The 20,524-nt window shown below is 29.2% G+C and overlaps 1 long non-coding RNA gene across 1 annotated transcript; it reads left to right on the forward strand.

Annotated features, from left to right (window-relative positions):
• Nucleotides 1-260: 260 nt before the first annotated feature.
• On the forward strand, nt 261-19,427 carry LOC122271701 (uncharacterized). Its single transcript, XR_015431356.1, has 2 exons — nt 261-626; nt 19,097-19,427. It is a non-coding gene; the product is annotated as an uncharacterized LOC122271701 (long non-coding RNA).
• The last annotated feature ends 1,097 nt before the right edge of the window (nt 19,428-20,524 follow it).

Consider the following 20,524-nt stretch of genomic DNA (forward strand, 5'->3'; position numbering starts at 1 on the left):
TGATATGATTGTTATACAAAATAAATATCGTATGATATACTTTATTATTTGTTTTAGCTTAAAATGTGGGAAATATCAAACATAAATCATTATTTGTTCATTCTAAAATTAGATATTACAGAAGATTATAGATGTAATTTTTTACTAATACCAATCTCAATTATTATTATTCAATATTTTTATCGAATTGGATTATTTGATAAAAAGGAATATTATTTTAGAACCAGCTTCAAAGAATTAAATTTATTTGTAAAGGAAAAATAGAATTTATTAAAGCTATAAATAATTTCAAACAAACCCAGGAAAGACTAATTTTCAAAATAATTACTTTGATCTCAAATTATTGATTGAATACCCTTTGAACGATTTTTTGATTTACAGAATATGTGAAGATTCATTTTTATTTCATAATGTCTTCGCATGTTTTGTTAAACGAAATTTATTTGCAGAGTGGCAGCACGGAGTGATTGCATTTTGGTTGGTTCCACAATAATTTATTATTTTGATCTGGCTGTACAAATTTCTCTAATGTTCCTTTCTACTGGCAGCGCTAACTTACAACTGCTAATTTGACACGTTTGTCTACTTATATTTTAAACAGGCTTTTGAATGGATGTTTCTATTTAGTAAGTTAGTTGAGATATTTACCTGCATACTTCCTTAATTGTAAATTGTTTTGCTTTTCATAATTGGAATGCGAGTTTATTTCCTCTATATTATATATATATATATATATATTCTTAAATTGGACTTTGGAATAAGAGTAACATTTTTGTGACTTTTTTGTTTTACATATATTCTGAGGACTTTTCCCTATTATGCCCATATTAATTAATTTATATCAACTCCTTATAATGCTGTTATTTAAAATGAATCACATCCTTGTTCTCGGGAGCAAACTAGAATGAGTTAGTTTTTTTTAACAATCTTATATCATTTAAATCTTAAATTATAAGCTATAATCACAAATGGAAATATGACTGTGTAGTCTAAATATTCAAATAAAGATTATGTAGATTACAAGTTACTATTAGTTTTATTTATAGATAAGAGTAAAGATTTATTCGATCCACTTCGATAAAAGCCACATTTGAAATGTAATTAAGTGGGATTGTTAGACAACAAATGAGTTAATTAGGCTTTCTATTGAAATGAATCACATAGAAAATTTTGAATGAATAATTCGTATCAGCACTCAAGCTTTTCTAATTTTCCCCGAAGATAAACGTGGACCTTGAAATAAATATTCCTAATTAAAACTTTTAAACTAAAACTCTGGTTAATATCTTAAGGCAATATATCTCGTTCATACTTACATAATTGAAAAAAAAATAAACAAAACATTTCTGTTCAAAACAACCAAACATCGAGCAATCTGCGTAAATTTTATAAAATATTCACTTCTAAAACTTCTTCACTGTTCTGATAAAACTCGTATGTCTTTAGAAAAACAACTATGTTCTATGTTTTTTGGAATATGGTAAAACTCGCTTTTATTTTTGAAAAACTACATGAAGTTTAGGGGAAAAAAACATAAGAGAAGGTTATAAGGTCTCCAAAAAGAAACTAAGTTTTTTTTCAAAACATTTTTTGTTAAGTTGCAACATTATTATTATTTTAGATTTGTTTGCAGAATATTTTGCGTTACGTTAAAATTGACCAAAAAAATTTTTTTGAAAAATAATAAAACATAAACTTGTGATTTATTTAAAAAAAACATTATTGAAAGAACATTTTCAAAAAATTTACCTTATTGTTTTTCAAATAAAACACTATTTTATAGACAAACTCAAAACTGAATAAACTGTTTTTTTCCCCTGGATCATGCGAAAATTTTTATGCTTCACTTACTGTTTATTTTGTTTTATCAGTTTTCCGAAATATATTGATTAATAAAGAGAACAAACAATGTATCTCCAGTAACGTTTACATTTTTATTTTTGAACAAACTCTCAAAGAACTATGAAATGAAAAAAATTAACTCTGAAACTGAAACATAAGCAGAAAAAATGTTTGCTTTCGAGAAATTTTAAATAATCCCTCCCTATCTTTAATAAAATTGTAAAAGCGATTTATTAGTGATTTGAATTCATTCCTATTTATTTTTCGAAATTGTTACTCAAGCTTGCTTATAGAACTGAAAATATTATTACTTTTAACTTATTTTATGGTTTCTAATAAAATTAAGTCAAAACCTGCTTAATCATACAAGTGAATGCGCCTTTTATGTTGAATGATTCAACATAAAGTCGTTATATCTTACAAACATTTTTGCTTAAGACACTGTTTTAAACATCAATTGTTTTTATTCGATATTTTGGACGAGTTTGACAAATATTTTTCCTCAAATGTTTAAAAACTTTGACTTTTTATTAGTAACTTTTTATGGTTGGTAGAAATTATTTGTATGAATAATGTACATTTGCTTGAATAATGCTCGTACATATACTAAACTACATGTTTGAAGAAACAAGATTCGAGTGAAAAAAACAACGAGTCAGAAATCTTGAGTTTGACAAACCACTAGAGCGGGCAAAAAGACGAAAGTGATTCAGAAGGGAAATTTTGTTTTTATAGTTTGTTAAAACCAAATGTTTTTCCTTTTTATTGGCCTGTTTATTTCGTTATTTTAAAATTTATTTTCGGACATTAGAAAATAAATTACATCTTAATTGTAAGTGTTGTTAAGGTATTTTCACTCATTTATGCAAGTAATTCTGAAAGGTTATTTGATGACTAATTGAATATATAAGACGGACCGCGGTTAGGCTTGTGTGAGACACATCGGTAGCTTGGGAGAAAATCTGGCCTCGAATGAACCTGATGTTTCGAGGAAGGTGAGCTCTATTTCTAATTGGATGTAATATCTCATTATTTTTAATATCAGACCTATTTCCTAATTATTTTTACTTCGAAAAGAATGGTCTTTTTCAAAACCATCAAATCTTACGATTCTGTTGTGTTACTTCTTGCATTTTTACAAGCCTTGTTGTACACAGAAAAATTTTACTTTTTTTTTCCTTAGTACTTTTTTTTAAATTCTTATTTAGTGTCTTGCTTTCTTATTTAGTGTCTTACATCAGTGTTATCGACTATATAGCCCTTGTTGCATGGTTTCTCAATAGGTGTAAGACAAAAGTTAGCAAATTTCTGTTTAACCATTCCTATTTAGAGTTCACATGAAGTATCACTGTTTTGGACCTTAGGGTAGCAGGCACATATAAGGTGTGAATGGATAGTCGGCCTAAATTACTAAATTTTAGCTTTAGTAATATTTAAATTTTTATTTCAGTACTTTTATTTTATTCTTATTTAGAGTCTTACACATCAGTGTTATCGACTATAGGGATCTCCGTAACACTGTCTCCTAATATGTGTATGACTAGAGTTAGTCAATTCCTCCTTAACTATCCTTCTTTAGAGCTCACAAGAAGTTTCACTGTTCTGGGCCTAAGAGTAGCAGGCACATATAAGCTGTGACTGGATAGTCGGCCTAAATTACAGAATTTAGTTTTAGCATTATTTTACTTTTTATCTTTACTTTAAAAATAGATCCGTTCTCTCTAGAGGCACCATTGGAGTTATTTTGATAAATATAAATTTTTTTCATTTCTTATATTTTTGAAAATACACATAAGCTTTTAAGTTCATATTTTTGATTTCATTATTGCGTTTATATAAAAAACTACAAGTTATCAAAATTCCACGCGAGATATTCATAGACTTTAGAATAAAGACAGTATCAAACACCATTAGGACTCTTATCCGTTATTGCAAAAATATCAGAATTGTACTACGGCAAGTTAGAGCAATATTTTTAAAGCAGAAATGCTAAAAGATGTCAAAATAAAACCTTTATCTCACTTTTTTACCAGTGGTGCTATTTTATCAAATAAATTCTACTAATTCATCATTATTCTGAATCATTAAAGGCCCAAAACGGAACCAATCTTTCTCTATTTCTAAAAGCTGCAAGTTTTTAGAGCTACAGTCTCTTTGTTTTATTTCAATTTAACACTGATTAATCTTATTGGTGTGGCTGCGGCAAACTTGGGCGTTGTTATCGCAACCTATAGCTTTGTGATCGCAGCAAACTTTTTCAATTATTCTATCGACTTCAAGATCTTAATTTTTTTTTTTACATTTCTTTTTTTTTAAACTTTATATCCTAAATCAGGATGACCTTATCGCATGATTAGATAATTCACCTTCGGGGCCTGAAAGCCTTGAGCAATCTCATACTACTACTATGCTTGCAAGAAAGTGCAGCTGAGTTATTTCACAAAAGGTAGAATATTTTCGTTTAATATGTTTTCCAAAAGTTATGTATATAAATCATAGAGATCCGAAAGATATTTCAGAATTTAATTGATCGAAATTTGACCATAAAATCCTTTTCTCGATAAAATAATGGTAGTTATTCTGTTTGTATCGATCGGTGAAATGTTGAAACTTATTAGGTCATCATACACCGGACTAAATTGCATAATTGAGTGCTCTACATAGTCATTTCAATTACAAGATTATACACTATGACATGAAAGTGAATAAAAAGGTTGTAAAATAAAAATAAGAAACTCTGGGTTCCTTAAGGATAAATCCTCGGTTTTATCCTTAAAGACTTTCTGAATTTTTCCTTTAGTTATAGGAGGCAAAATGTGTAGATCTCGAAACTCAATTTTAAATTAAGAACATTTACATTCAAAAAGTAGTTGCATAGATAAGAAAATTAAAAGCTGTCTCTCTTGAAAAAAAGAACAATAACTCAAAATAATGCAATGTGGTAATTTTTTTTCATAAACTGTTTTTTAACTAAAACAATCATTATACAAATTATATGTTCGGAAATTTCTTTATTCTTGATTATTTAATCAGGAATACCGGGCACAATATGTAGAGCCTGAAACTATTTGTTAATTAAAAAAATGTTGTCAGTCAATGCTATGCAAATACGCCTAATTGTATACATTTAAGCACGTAATTGCCAAAACCAATTTTAAAAATTGCAATATTGTCCTCACATCATGTAAAATGGAAAGGTTTTTACTCATAAACTTGAACCAATGTTTTTCTCAAAAACATATGATTCATAAATACTATAATTAGATCTTTTGTCGATTTTTTTATCAATGTTTGCTTATACTCATTGAAATTTTATAGAAAAATTTTTCAATGTGCGTATATTATTGTTTATGGAATTTTAGTTTATATAATTTTTTTTCATATTTAGAAAACATTTCCTTGATCAAAATTTGTATTTATATCTCAAAAACTTAAATTACATTCACACACGTTTTATTAATAACAAGTCGCCTCCGGCAGTCAGCTAGATCACCTTTTTAAAAAAGTGAAATTTTAGGTATTTCGAGATATAGATTCGAACAATCAAAATTCAAGACAATATGAAAGTATTATAAACTTATATTGTTTAAGTAAGAGTGAATTTAATTTTTGTCTCTTACATGCTCGTATGGAATCATGGTTATTGTGGTGTTTCAAAAATACACTAATATGTAAGAAAATAGCATAATACACATGTTAGCATATGCTAACATATCTATACATAATAATAAACGCGGCTGTGTGTGTGTCTGTCTGTCTGTAATCACAATATATCGCCCCAGAAGCCTCGCCCGGGCACGAAACTCGGCCCATAATTGTGTTTTGACATAATGAAGAAGTATTTTTTTTCTTTTTCAAAAATTTTGATTAGTTATTTAGTTATCAGTCATTTTGTAAGTCTATGCTTTTCGTCTGCTTTTTCGTCTTCAAAGAGCCATATTCAAAAAACTATTAAAAAATGCATATACTTTTCCCCACTCTTATAAATGTATGCTAATGCGAACCTCACAATTGAAATATTAATTTTCGACAACTTAAACCAATAATATACGAAGGAATTAATAATTTAATTGTAAAGTTCGCATTAGTTTACATTTAAAGTGGAGAAAAGTTTAACTTCTGTATTAAAAATGTGGCAACATATTCGATACGTAAATAGAACGCTTCGCTTTGATATATTTGTCGCTGTTCATAATTGTTATAATAAGTTTTTCTTCTTCTTTCCACGCTCTATTTTTTTTTCTTAAGCGAAGACGATAATTTTTATAGCGATATTGTAGTACTTTGTACAACTAAAAATTCTTTTCACAACACTTTAAAAATATTTACTTTATTTTCTTTATATATACAGAGAACAGTCGGCAAAGAATTCGATTAGGTTGAAAAACATTTCGCTAAAAAGGAACAAATTCCAAAAGAAAAAATAAACAACTTAAAGAATAAAAATGCTGATGCCAGCCAATTTTTTGAAAGTTAACTTAGAAAAAACAAACCAAACGATGTTAAATAACAAACCAAACGATGTTAACAAAATGACGTAGAAAGCGCAACTAGATCAAAATTATACAAGCACAACTAGATCAAATTATAATACCTGAGTGCTTGACGTAACAGATATAGAAATAGAATTTGATACCATAAAAAATTATATAGAAATAGAAATTGATACCATAAAAAATTTATTCGTTTTCGTGTTCTTTTCATGTATTTAGCATTTTAGTTTTTTTTTTCTTAAGCGTTGTAGCTATATAATTTCAAACATCCTCAAGAGCTATAACACATCTGCAGCAGAACTGGATATGAAGACAAAATTGCTGGACAGGAACACTTTAATTGTTCACTAATCTTCAGATTTCCGGCTATGTTTTAAAAAACTTTATTTGTGAAAACCTTTAGCTTGGCGGACAGCTGGGCGCCTTTGGCGGCTAGTATAAAATAAATATGATAAAAAACAACTATGCTACTTTATAGTGCCATTGGTGGATAATAAAGCAAATTAGTAACCTTAGCAAAATCAAACTGTATACCTCTTATTTGCAACTATTAATTTTGCGAGAAATTAAAATTAATTTTTAAGATCCTTTCGCAAAAAAGAAGAAAAAAACGATTTTTACTGCTATAAATTTGTTTAAGTTAAATGAATTCACAGATCTATAACAGTAAACAATAAATTTTCAAGTAAAGAATTAACTTTAAAAAAATTAGCCTAATTTCGCTGTCCAAGAACTAAAATACTAAGACCAGCATAACCAAGTAAATTAGTATTTAGGTTAAAAAGTTGAAATGTGACTTTTGATTTATTAGACACGTTTAGTGATTAAAATGAACTTTATTGACTTCAAAACCGGTTTTACTTAACCTTTTTAAGCCTAGACGAAAGATTTTTATTTGTTTTTATTATTAAAGATTTTATTATTAAAAACTTTTGTTAATAATGAGATTAGCGGTGGAGAATTAACTGATCTAAGTCTTAAATGTGTGTACTCAAATACTACAATCTACGTTTGGAAATCTATTCACTGTTGGTACCATACCTCTGATCTTATGCTGCTGTTTTTGTTTCATATGCCACTTGCCAATACCAACAAGTCTGCTATGGGAAACCAAGCAAATTTGAAACAGAGGGGGGCGTTTCTTGTTCCTCATTGGCGCCATCTATGGCCAAGAATATGATTTCAATCACACGCGTCACTATCCTTTTTACAGGAAGGACCTATTCACATTCCATTAGTTCATCCACGGACGGTAGACGGTGACCTGTAGAAATCATAACTTTGTGTCCTTCCATTTGTTGGTGAAAGTTGCCTCCCTGGCGCCAATGAAGTTTGAGAATTTAAAATACGTGATCAAAAAAGGTGTAAACAATTAATTAATATTATTACATTTGGACGAAGAATAAGTAAATTTATGTTTAACATGACAGCCAATGGTGAAATGCAATATTTTTTTCAATTTTGAATACCTTATGCTAGTCTGATTATTTTTTTTTTCTGGCACACATTACTTCTGCACTTAAACTATTAGAAACTATGATTTTGCTATTAAACGTTTTCTTAATAATGAGACCCAGAAGTAGAGACTCAACTAATTTAAATCTTCAATGTGTGTACTCATGCGTGAATCTATAATTTATTCACGTTTAGAGCATCTATGTGCTATCGGCTCACCTTTCATCTATTACTTACCGGTTAATTAACCGAGCTATAAGGATAATTAATTTTTCAAGTGGTATTGTTTGTTTTTATTTTTTATATATTTTGTGAAAATGCTGTTTTCATAACAGAGTACATGTTGATGTATAACAATGGTTTTCATCAGTGAATTATTGCATTTTTAATATTGCGAACCATATTGCTTAAAAACCTTCCTTAAAAAAATGTGCAAAGTTTTGAAAAAAAAATTTTTTTTAATATTTATTGTGAAAAAAATTTACACAAGTCATTAAATATTTTTATTGAAGGTTAAATATTTTGAAACAAAAACTATAGAAAAACAAAATGAAAGTTTTTATTTTATGCATTCTTCAAATAAAATTTAAATCTTTCTTATTAATAGTGCAACTTGAAGGAATTTTTTTAATGTATTGAAATTAAAAATGTCTTTTGAACTTTTCCTTTAAGTTAAAATCAGAAATGCATTGATCGTAAATTATTCTATTTTTGTTTCTTCAGAATAAGGCAATTCACTTTATTTTATGTAACTTATGAAGAAAAATATCCAAATAAAAAATCTAATAAGAAAGGATGTTGTTTGTCACATAGAAGCTTTATTCGATGAGACAGTTTTTATACATATTATATAAGGATTGCTTCATAACTGAGAATGTTTATTTTTATTTGCTGTTTTATGTCTTTCATATCATGTTTTAGAAAAATAGAATATTTTTTCATAGAAAAGATTTTGCATTTCAAATAAAAAATAAGGTTTTAATATTTTCTATAAAATTTTTTAACGGAATGTGTAGTAAAATGCATATTTTTTATTAAATTTTAACGGAATAAAAGCTACAAAGCTCTAACTTTAGTTGCAAAATAAATGGGAAAATAAATATTTATAAAGCGACAGCTTTAAAATAAAAAAAGAAGAGCTTAAAATAATGGATTATATTCACAGTAAATAAATTTAAGATTATAATATTTTTTTTTCAATTTGCTGTTTATAATTTTGTTTTGGCATTGAATATGCAGTTATATTTAGCAATAGATTGCCAACATTTAAAAACTTAACTTTTAAAAATTTTATTTACTTTTAACAATAAATTCACCCGCTCAATAAAAAATATTTTTCTGTACCTAAAATATTTTTGCATGCTATTTAACTAAATTTTATGAGCAATTTATCTCAATAAATATTGTTGTACGAAATTGATGAAAATTTTGAGAAATATAGAGAATAAATGAAATTTTTGAATATACAGTACGTTGAAAAGGAGTCCCAATTAAAATTGTGTCAAATATGTGTCATATCGTTTACAAGAAACCTTTTTTCCCAGAAATTTATTTTGATTATTATATTCCGCATTTATTTTTGTTTATCTTTCTCATTTTTCATGAGTAATTGTTTTATTTAATTAGCATTTTAATTATATTCATCTTAAGCAGAACCTTTGAACCATTTGCGTAATAATAAAAGAATGAAAGATTGTACACTCTGCATCTGTTTAATTATTTTAAAAGCGGTCTCTTGCTTAAAAAGATGAAAAATTTCGTTCGAAAAAGTTACTTTTTAGTCAAATAGATACAACAAAATGTAAGCAGATGAGGAAGATGTCTCTTTTTTAATAAAACATTTCTATAATAAGAATTTCTTTGATTAAGGCAAAAAATGATGTTTTTGATCACTATAACCTTTCTACCGAAACGAAATCAGCGAAGCATTGAGAAAATAATGGAATCGAAACTTCCTCCCGATACTTTCCCAAAGTTTCAAATAAATCTAACTAAATAAAAGAAGAAAAAAAAGTACTTACAACTTTTTGTAGTAAAACTAAGAGAAAAGTAAAAAGAATGAAGATTTTAAGTCTTCTGACTTTGAATTGGGCTCATCTGTTAAACGTTGGTAGAGACTTCACTGTCAGGTCGGCGAGTCCTTTTCTAAATAAACGTTAAGGTGACAAGAAATACACTTATCGTGATTGGATGTATTACTTTTAGTGAAAGAACTCTGCACTTGCCATGTTTATATCTTTTCAGAGGTCACGGGGGAGATTAATCCATCTTTGGAAGCTTTTAATATCGCTCACTCCTCATGATTGAAAGTATTTGGTTTTCCTATACTAATGAAATTTATGTTTCATTTATTGGCTATCCGTTTAGTCTCTAAGGTGACGTTTGGGAATGCCAAGAAAAGACTATTATTGCTGGCAAAATTGTAGTATAAAGTTTCCATTTATTAGAATTATTAATGCTATTTGACATATATACACAGATTACGTATAACCTATATTAAAACTGTCAGTTGGTCGAAAAGTGGTCGACGATGATTTACATTGAGGAATGAAATGAATACTGCTTGTAATGGTCAAGACACGAGAAAAACATGTATTCCTCCAATTTATCACTGCAGTTCAGTTTTTCGAACTTTAACTAGTCGAAAAATTATTTTAAAAAATTGCGTTGCTGATTTATTCCTATCGATGATAACGAGATAAATTCTGCTTGTAGCTGTCTGGAAACAGTTGATACTTACATTTTGACTTACATTTTACATTTACAGAATTGTAGTATAAAGTTTCCATTTATTAGAATTATTAATGCTATTTATCATATATACACAGGTGATGTATAAATATAACCTATATTAAAACTGTCAGTTGATCGACGATGATTTACATTTGGGAATGAAATGAACACTGCTTGTAGCGGTCAAGACACGAGAAAAACATGCATTCCTCCAGTTCATCACTGCAGTTCAGTTTTCCAAACTTTAACTAGTCGGAAAATGATTTAAAAAAATTGCGTTGCTGATTTATTCCTATCGATGATAACGAGATAAATTCTGCTTGTAGCTGTCTGGAAACAGATGATACTTACATTTTGACCTAGCAAAGAGTTTCAGTCAAAGTGTAAGAACTGTATATCGTTTGACACTAATAGGAATATTGTGTGAGAATTCCTTCTGGCTACATGATAAAATGCATTTTTTTAACGTTTTAGAAACGACTAAGCTTTTTGTTGTCATAAAGCACAGAACTATTGATGAGAATAAAAAGCTTTAAATAATCGTAATTTCAATTGAAAGTTGATTCCTTGGCGTAAGTTTTCTTGGTGTATATAAAAAAAAATTGGTATTACATTGAAGCAGTTAACAGCATCGTTGCTCAAAATTGACTTTTTGGGGATTAAAAATAATTTTTAAGGATTGCACAGAATACTTTTACTATGATTTGCGTTGATCCATGTTATTTGCCAGGATTATGAATTTTCTCTCATAATTTTACTGTAAATTAAATTTAAATTTTATTGTTGTCAGAGTTTAAATCTGTATTACGTTCCAATTTTTTGAAAAAAAGCACCTTAAGATTGTAATTCTGAATATACTGCGTGAAATCAAATGTGTAATATTTCTACGAGTATGATGTCAAGCAACTCAAAAAATTGTATGAAAAGTCACTTTATTCCGGGTAATCACAACGAGCGCTCATAAAGTGAGTTGTTTATACCTAAACACTTGAAATTAAATAAACTTACACCGAATTCCCATGATTTTACAACATTCGACAATTGAGTCGCGATGGCTCAGGGGATAGAGCGTTCGCCTTCCAATGAAGCGAACCGGGTTCGAATCCCATTCGACACGAATTCCGCATCTGGCTTGCACCGACCACAGTACTGACGTGAAATATCCTCAGTGGGGAGCGAATCATGGGTTAGAGGCCCCTTGCCATCAGGCTAATCGTGGGGGATTCTTGCGGTCTTCCTTTTCATGTAACGCAAATGCGGGTTAGCTCCATCAAAAAGTCCTCCAGGAAGGCAAATTTCTCCTAATATTCGATACAGGTGTACCCTTGTCTTCTGGATGGGGTTCAAAGTTACAAGAATATGGAGTTGAACATTAGTAGTCGTAAACCCATAAAATTGGGTCGGCTGTTCAATGACGGTTATGTATAAAAAATTTAAAAAAAAACATTAGACAATTATTTTCACTTTCAAAATACAAGTTGGGGTGCTTTGAATTTCAAGAAGCGCCAGATTAAATATCGTGACTGATTTATTTGTAATCTGGTATAAGCTGGGGAATTTATAATTTTCAACACTGATATTTATCAATAAAAACAAACATTGGCCATAAAATACGTTTTAATGTTTGCTCATAGTTGCATAATAAGGATAATTATATTTTAATTTTTAAATCTCTGATAACTATTAAATGATTTTATAATGTATATTTTTATCCGCTTCCGTTTTGTTAAGCCTAGTTTGAATCCGTTCTAAGATTTTCTCTGTGCTGCTCGAATGGTTGATTTACTAACTAAATTTATTTTTATATTCTCACACATTCGAGATTAATGTACATATTCATTCTAGATTAATGATTCTTGCTTTATAATGTATTGTAAAAATGACACTTACTGAATCTTATGTGTATCTTACTGTAATTATACACTTTAATGTTAGTAAACAACAAAAATGGTGGCAAGTACTTTACACCAAGTAATGTAAAAAAGCATTGGTGATTTGAAACACTAGATCCAAGAGTTATGAGTTATGTATAGCGTTTCACTTCACAACATTGATGTAAAGTAGTAGCCACAATTTTTAACGGTGATTACACTAGAAATTTTTATAGTGTAATTATCGAAAATGAAAAAGTAAAAAGTGTCCAAAGTACCACTTTTCCGAAATACCACTTGCATAAGAACCTAAAGTCATTTCATACATATTTAGAAGGAAGCGCTACGTCAAATTCCACACTTCTGCTTACTGAAATAAGTTTTGTGGTTTTAAATTTAGCAAAATGCTAAATGCTAACGATACTTAAAATCCAGCCACAAGCAATTTAAGAACATACACAGAAGCGATATTTTTAAATTCATAATTTGAAATGCAATCGTAGTTAAGAGAATTAAACTAAACTAACTGAAAGTGTTCAATAAAAAGATTTCCATTGCGAACAATAAAGAGCAAAACTGAGTTAAGCAGTGAATATAAAAACAATTTGCTCTCGTGTGATGCAGCAACTTCACAAGTTTTATATGAGTGCACATTTAATTTATTTTGTTAACTTTGAAAACTTGATTTGATTTACCACCGCATTCTATTTTTTTTCATCACAGTCAATAAGCAACCAATCTTTCATTTGGAAGTTAGGTCATAGTTTATCCTCGCATCTTAGTAATACTTCACACGCTGATCGCTTAGTAATATATCCTCCACTCGAATTGACTACACCGTTGATATTCCCAATGGGATTAGGACTATGTATGCTCCCATCAAACTGACCCCTAGAGAATTCAGTGAGTTTCCAATCCTAAACAAAAATTCTTGTTTGTCGTAAGTATTACCGTAAGTAACCAATATATGTTTTGACGCTTAGTTGCTAGTTAAATGTAAAATGTAAGAAACCATTAGTGATATCACGTTCTTTCTATTCACTTTACGTTTTTATTTAGAAATTAGAAAACACTACAACTCATTATTTAACATTATTTATCATTAGTTCGTAACCTGAGTTGTTAATTTATTGATTTACAAGAACATTTTCCTGATATGTTATAAATACCCACAAAAGTTATTTCGGAAGGCATATCTTTCTTCCATATACCCACAAATGTTATTTAGGTTGGTATTTATGTCAGCCATCTTTCTGCTTTTTTTCTTTATTTCTAATTACTTCAATTAACTTTGAGGTGTCTTTTCATAATAATGCATTCAAAATTATTTAACTTATTTAAAAAGAAGCATAAAATTTAGCAAAAATGTATATTTTAATTTTTTATAGTTAACTTCATTAAATGATATTTAATTATCACACTCTCTTTGTGAATGTTTAACAACCGTAAGTACTTAAACCTTAAGCTTGCTTACTTGTGGCTGCCTTCTGAAGTTTAAGAGTAATAAAAATTTAAGTTTTATTGAAAGTTCAATCCATATTTTCGAGAACCACCGGAGCATAAAGAAAGAAGTTATAAGTTCAAAATCATTTTACACGTAATAAAGCGCAAGTTCAGCCGAGATTTAGTGCCATCTCTTATTCACGTTTTCACTCTGCAAGGAGGTTATATTCCCTGTGTCTTCTTCTAATGGTTCATAAATGTGAGTCCGCTTTAGTTTTATAACTTCCGCATAGTTAGAATTTACATCATCTTTAAACTAGCCAGCACGTTGTCTTACCACTCAGTAAATTCTAATAAAATGTGTGAGTAAAATGGAGAACAAGTATACAGCCTAAAACTTTCTTGCAAAGATTAGTAGTAGTATAATGAAGTTTTTTTTTTTGTCTATTTTCTTGTTCATGTTTATGCATGATTAAAAAAAATATTCTTTAAAAATGGAAGAAAATGATTGAGTTTAAAATTTAATAAAACTTTTCCTAGTTTTTTTTTTAATCATTCAAATTTAATGTATTCAGTTTTCGCATATTGAGATATACTGTTTTTTACGCATTATTTTCAAATATATAGTATTAAGATAATCTATCTAATAAAAATACAAATGGCATATATAAACCACAGCACTTACCCGATTACAACAAATTTAACCTTCCGTTAGTCGCGCACTTGTTTCCGACATGGTTAATCGCGTTGCACCTGTGAGGTGTTTCTGATTTTTTGAAAGCCAAATGAAATTTAGTCTAGTTTAAATAGTTAATTGTTACCCATTTAAGACTCTTTAGAGAGATAAATATCAAAAAACTTATTTACCGAAGTACCGAAGATAAATTTTTCTTGCTCCCGCGTCGGATCTCTTCCTCCATCACAAGATGTTCAACTAATTAACGCAAGAAGGTTCTGCGGTTTTTTACTCCGTAACCATTTTCTGTGTATATAACTTGACCATTTATACCTGCTACGTTGAGTAGGACTGAAAATGAGATAAAATATATATTTTTAATTCATAAAAATATATCCATAATACTTGCGTCAATGGTCGCGCTGCACCAGAGGGGTGATTTGAGCGGTTCCAACTCTCCATCGACATGTTCTAAGGTCGGTTTTGCACGGACATTTGAGTAATCCAAAGTTAGGAACATAACATTAGGCTCGACCCCCGGAAAAATCTATTGACGGCAAAGGAGGTGAAAGTGCAGTAGGGATGCACCTGTGAGGTGCGCGCGACTAACGGAAGGTTAACAAAAAGAGCTCCACTGCAAAAAATTTCACTGGGAGGTGCTTGACCATCCATCCTACAGTACCGATCTTGCACCCAGTGACTTCTGACTGATCTTATATCAGAAGAAATTTTTTCTATGCATTACTTTTCCCTAGACTTACAGTTGCATACTGGCTTCATTACTACATGACTGATTTCTATAATACTGAAATATAAGAATTTTATCCCACGGAATTAAAATGGTTTCAATTCTAGGAATTAAAATGTTGACAATTTACCATTCTATCGCCTAGCCATTGTATCATCTGCAATTAAATATTTTAAGGTAATCATGTTTTTTGGAAGTAGAAAGCTCAGCTTCTTGATTATTCTTATATAAAAATGCAGTCCGACCTCGTTATAATGAACCCTCAGTGGACCCTGCAAGTAGAGTCCCTCCACAACGAAGAGATTTCCTTACAGCAAAATTCTTTTTATGGCGAAAACTTTAATCGAAATTTTAGATAAAATTGAAGGTTTCGTTCCTATGAAGACGAGATTTTTTTACCTATAACAAATTCCTCAAAAGTGACGACGTCACTTTTTGAAAAAAATTGCAGTTTAAAGCTGGAATTTCTTTGCAACAAATTCTTTTTCCTGTATACCTATTATTGGGAGCAATTACTTTAATCTATCCAGAGAAATATCTCATTTCAAACACTTCTTTACTATGTAAATCACTTTACTGTCTTTAATTAAAAGTTACAATTATGCACTTTTAAACACATCATACTGACTAAATATTTTGCAACATTTATTTAAGTACTTGTAAAAAGGAAATTAATCTATTGTAAACGAGCTACCAATTTCTTAGTTGTTCACTATAATGTGATAATAAAATTATTTCAACATTTCAGACAGGACCAGTAAAAAAGTTCTTTACTATAAAGTGTTAACTCTATCGCTCAACGGATCAAACGTTTGTCTCCCAATGGGATGAATGAGATTTGAATCCCAGATTAGGGTTGGTTGATACGAATACTCTGTCAGCTCGCTCCAACCACAGTGCAAACGCAAAATATCCCCAAATGTAAACGAGACATGGCTTAGAGCCCCGTTGCTTTCGGGCAAACCATGGGTGATTTTCATGGTCTTCTTGTCCCCGTAACGCAAATGAGACTTAGTCCCATCAAAAAGTCCTCCACCGAGGCTAGTTAGACCCAGTGCTTTAAACAAGAGTCCTCTTCTCTCCTGGGTTGAGTTCAAAATAGCAAGGCTAAGGAGTTGAATATTTGCTTGTTGTTAAATCAGAATTGGGTCGGGTGTTCTCGATAATAAAATAAAAATACCGCAGAGATAATAGAGATAATATTCTACCTTTATATTTAACATATTTCATCTTTTTCAGTTAATTCTGTTTTATATTTTAATAAAATTGAAAGCGTGAATTGAAGCTAAAACTCGAGTTCCGTTATCAAATTTTAAATTACGACCTGATACTAACTCATTATAAAACATTTTGTCATAAACAGTTGCCATTTCTCAATCATCAAAAAGTATATAAGTTACATTTAGATTTCGTTAAGTAAATTTCTTTCAATGAATTTCATGTAAAACTGCGGATGTTTTGCAGTTATAAAGATAATATGCAATTAAAATTTTGCTTACTACCCTTAGTTTGCTTACTACCCTTATTACTGGCCCACTTATGGTACCAGCCGTAAATAAAGGGTTAAAATGACTTGAATTGGATCTTTTTAATGGGCAATTTTTATTTTTGATTAAATATTCTATTTATAAAAAACAAAAGCAGTGAGGCCAACCAAGGGTCTGACAAGTGTAAGTAAGTAAAATTAAAAGTTCAGTGTAAAATAAAAAGTTCCTAGTATGCTAGTGTAAAATAAAAAATTCATAATAACTTTCACAAATCTATAGAAGGACTAGCAAAAAAATGTAATTAAAAATATGAGATTTTCAACTTTTATTTCTACATTTTCCGTTATTTCTTTTTATAGTTCGCAAAGATGTCTAGATAACTAAGCGTATTTATATTATCATTAAAAATAAGAGTCTTTTTTTTTCATAAATTCCTTAAAAAATCATTTCTCTAACAAGAGAGAACAGTAGTTTTATAGAAGATAAAAAGAGAATCCTAGGCCAATAAGTTTAAACATCTAATTTAGAAAATAATAATATAAAGCAGAAATTAAAAAAAAGGTGGTAAAACACAATTCGAAATAATTGGTTTTTTATGCATGAACTATTCATTTAGAATAAAAAAAAAGAATGTTTTACTTTTTTTCACCAAATCCATGCATTTAGTTAATTAAAATTCCTGAATATTACTCTTCATTGAATTATTTTCTTCATTTCCTTTGTCACCTACTTAAGTTTGATACTTTTTCTTTTAATCTCCTCTGGTTATTTAAGTAAAATTCTTCTGAATATTTAAAATACCGATAGCACACTAACCCATTCGAAATTCCAAGAATCCTTTTATTAGAAAATTCCTGGAATATTATTCAGTGCGTTTCTCTTATGTTTGGAAAGATATTTAAATTTATAGAACACTAAAACCGAAATCTTTTTCAGATTTAATGCTGAAGCAAAAAGGTTTTATTTTTATCAATATAGAATTTTTTATTTTAAAAAACTGCTATTTTTAAGCAAAAAGGTTAGTTTTAATAAGCATGTGAGGAATAGTTAAGGAAATGTCATGATTTATGCCAATTTGAAGTAAAATAAAAATAGATGAGTTTGCGTATCGTATAAGAAATGTGTGATAAAATGTAAATTTGGCTAAAATTCAAATTATTGTTTCCCTGAATTTATGTTTTTCACAGGATGACTTATACTAAATTGTGCTTCGAATCAGTGTTTACACTGTTCGAAATTTTCCCAAAAATTATTTAAAAAGTAATTTATTTGATTGTTATTTTTCCATAAATTAAACGACTATACATGAGATGGTATTCAAACTGATAACTGTGAGAAAAACTTTATTAACTGCTTTTGCCTGATGAAGTTAACAAAAAACAGAATTTTATCATTTTAACTAGGCTTACATATCGAAGCAACTTAGTTCCTTGCTGCTGGGTATTTGTTATAGCCGAAAAATCTAATCTACCAATCTTATGACTGACAGAACGGGGGTTCGAGTCACCACATACAGCAGTTCGTTGACACCACTATATAACCTCTATTCCCTTCAACAAATGAAGAGTTTCCAGCTTCCTGCACTCCCCAATTTGATAACCTGGATAATTAGAATATGATACTCTTTCTCACGCATAGATGGCAGCACCATAAAGCTGCAAAGAGTATAGTATTCAAATATATATGTAAATATATAGTATAGTAGAGTACAGTATACAAAGAGTATATCTCTTACGAGAGGTTGAAAAACAATATAATTAAAACTCATTTTATGGTTCATTTGATAAAACACAACCACAACGTATCTCCAAAGTAGATTTCTTAACAAAAAGCGTAACTTCAATGTCCAATTAAATTTCTTTCTCATGGTTTTAAAACGGCATGGTATTAACTTGTGAATGGTTAAAAAAACCTTAGAGTATTATATTTATTGTTATATATATTATATCTATTTTTTGAGCCATACTAATTGTAAAGGACTTCGAAATCATGGAGGTAAAAAATATTCTTTACTGTAAATTTTACTGTTAATTGGGTGGAGAGACTGCTACCGGTTATTTTTGATTTTAAAACGAAAATTTTACAGTGTAATTAAAAAGAATTAGAGACGTGCTTCAAAAAAATTTTTGAGTATACCACTTTTAAAATAAGTGAAAGCACCAGAAAACCGTTGCAATATATATTTTTGTTTTTGCGAAACAAAAGAGCAAAACAAAAGTTTTGATTTAACATTTGTCTTAGTTATATATAGCATTGTACTGATATTATTGTTAAAAGTTTGTAGGCACAACATGTTATTTATTTTTTATACCAAAATATCTCTAACTATTTCTATTTTTTTATAACAGGTGGCGTTGGAAAGATGCGCTCCGGGTTGCAGCACACATTTTAATATCCTGCTTCCAAACTCCGGAATGCTTGCTATTGCAAATTTATCAGATGTCATCTTTAACCAATAAAAAGACAGTTTTGACAAAATTTCACAAACTCTCTACTTCTTAAAAATGTGCTTCCGTCGCTGTTCACATTCTAACAACCAGTCATTCAAACTCGAAATGCTTACACAAATTTCAGAAGTAGTCTTAAAGTTAAAAAAGGAACATAGTGACATTTTACAATGAAAATATAAACTTGAAATTCTATTCATATAGGTTCGTCAATAAAAATGTTTTTCCTCTGCGCAAATGAAATTATTTCAAAATATCTTGCCTACATGTGCCACAGAACCCAATCATATAAAAATGTAGGGAGAGGGCAAAATAATGGAAACTTTTTCGCAAATATTATTTATATCATAAGACAAAATTTAAAAACAAACGACAATACCCTACAATAGGCGTTTACACTCCAAAATGCGATTAAATAAGGAACGAAAACATGCGGGGAAAAAAGATACTTTTATGGGGGATGATTCTCAACATTGCTGGTGTCACTTTTAAAAAATCTTGTTTAATAGTACAAAATAAAATATGCGGAAAACCCCTTATCACCTTCAGCATTATTTTAAGAAACATGAAAACTAATTAGAAAATTGCTTGAAACTTTTAAAATTTTTAAGATATTGAAATTGGATTTTATTAGTTGCCAAATAAAATTCACTGTGAAATTATTTTTCCCCACGGAAGCGCAGCATAAAATTGTATAATTAATTTTAAATTGCTCTAAAATTTTTGTTTAGTTTAATTGAACATTTTTGAAGTTATAGAAAAAGACTTACGACAAAAAAAAATATTTTTTTTAATGAAAATGCTCATATCTTCATAAATATTTAACACTAGGATGCTAAAGGAAGTCATTTTGACTACTTTTTAACTACTTTTTCATTTGCTAAAAAATGTACAAATAATAATCCAAAAATTAATATTTTCTTTCCAAGTGAAGTAAATTTTTTTATTGTTAATATTTACTTATAACTTGTTATATAACTGTAAATAATATAAAACATATAAAAAATTAATTAAACAAGTTTCTTTACACATTATTCTTTCACAATGCAGTCATTTTAACTGCTTTTGGGCAATATAGTTATAGACTACGTTTCAGTCTTTCTAGTGTTAAGGTAGGCTTACGGGATTTTGTGTAATTATTGAATCCAATAACTAAACTAACTGTCAAAAGTTATAAATCTATTGCTATAATTTTTGACATATGGTGTTCAACAAAATTATTTTTCATTTGTAAACCTTTAAAAGCCTTAAACTTCACCGACATGTATGAAAATTCCTAAGATCTAAACACTTCTGATGATATATAATAATTCGTTAAGTATTTCAGAA

This window comes from Parasteatoda tepidariorum, chromosome 2 (assembly GCF_982258835.1).
Source record: "Parasteatoda tepidariorum strain Cologne lab strain chromosome 2, Ptep-v5.0, whole genome shotgun sequence".
Classification (NCBI taxonomy): Eukaryota; Metazoa; Arthropoda; class Arachnida; order Araneae; family Theridiidae; genus Parasteatoda; species Parasteatoda tepidariorum.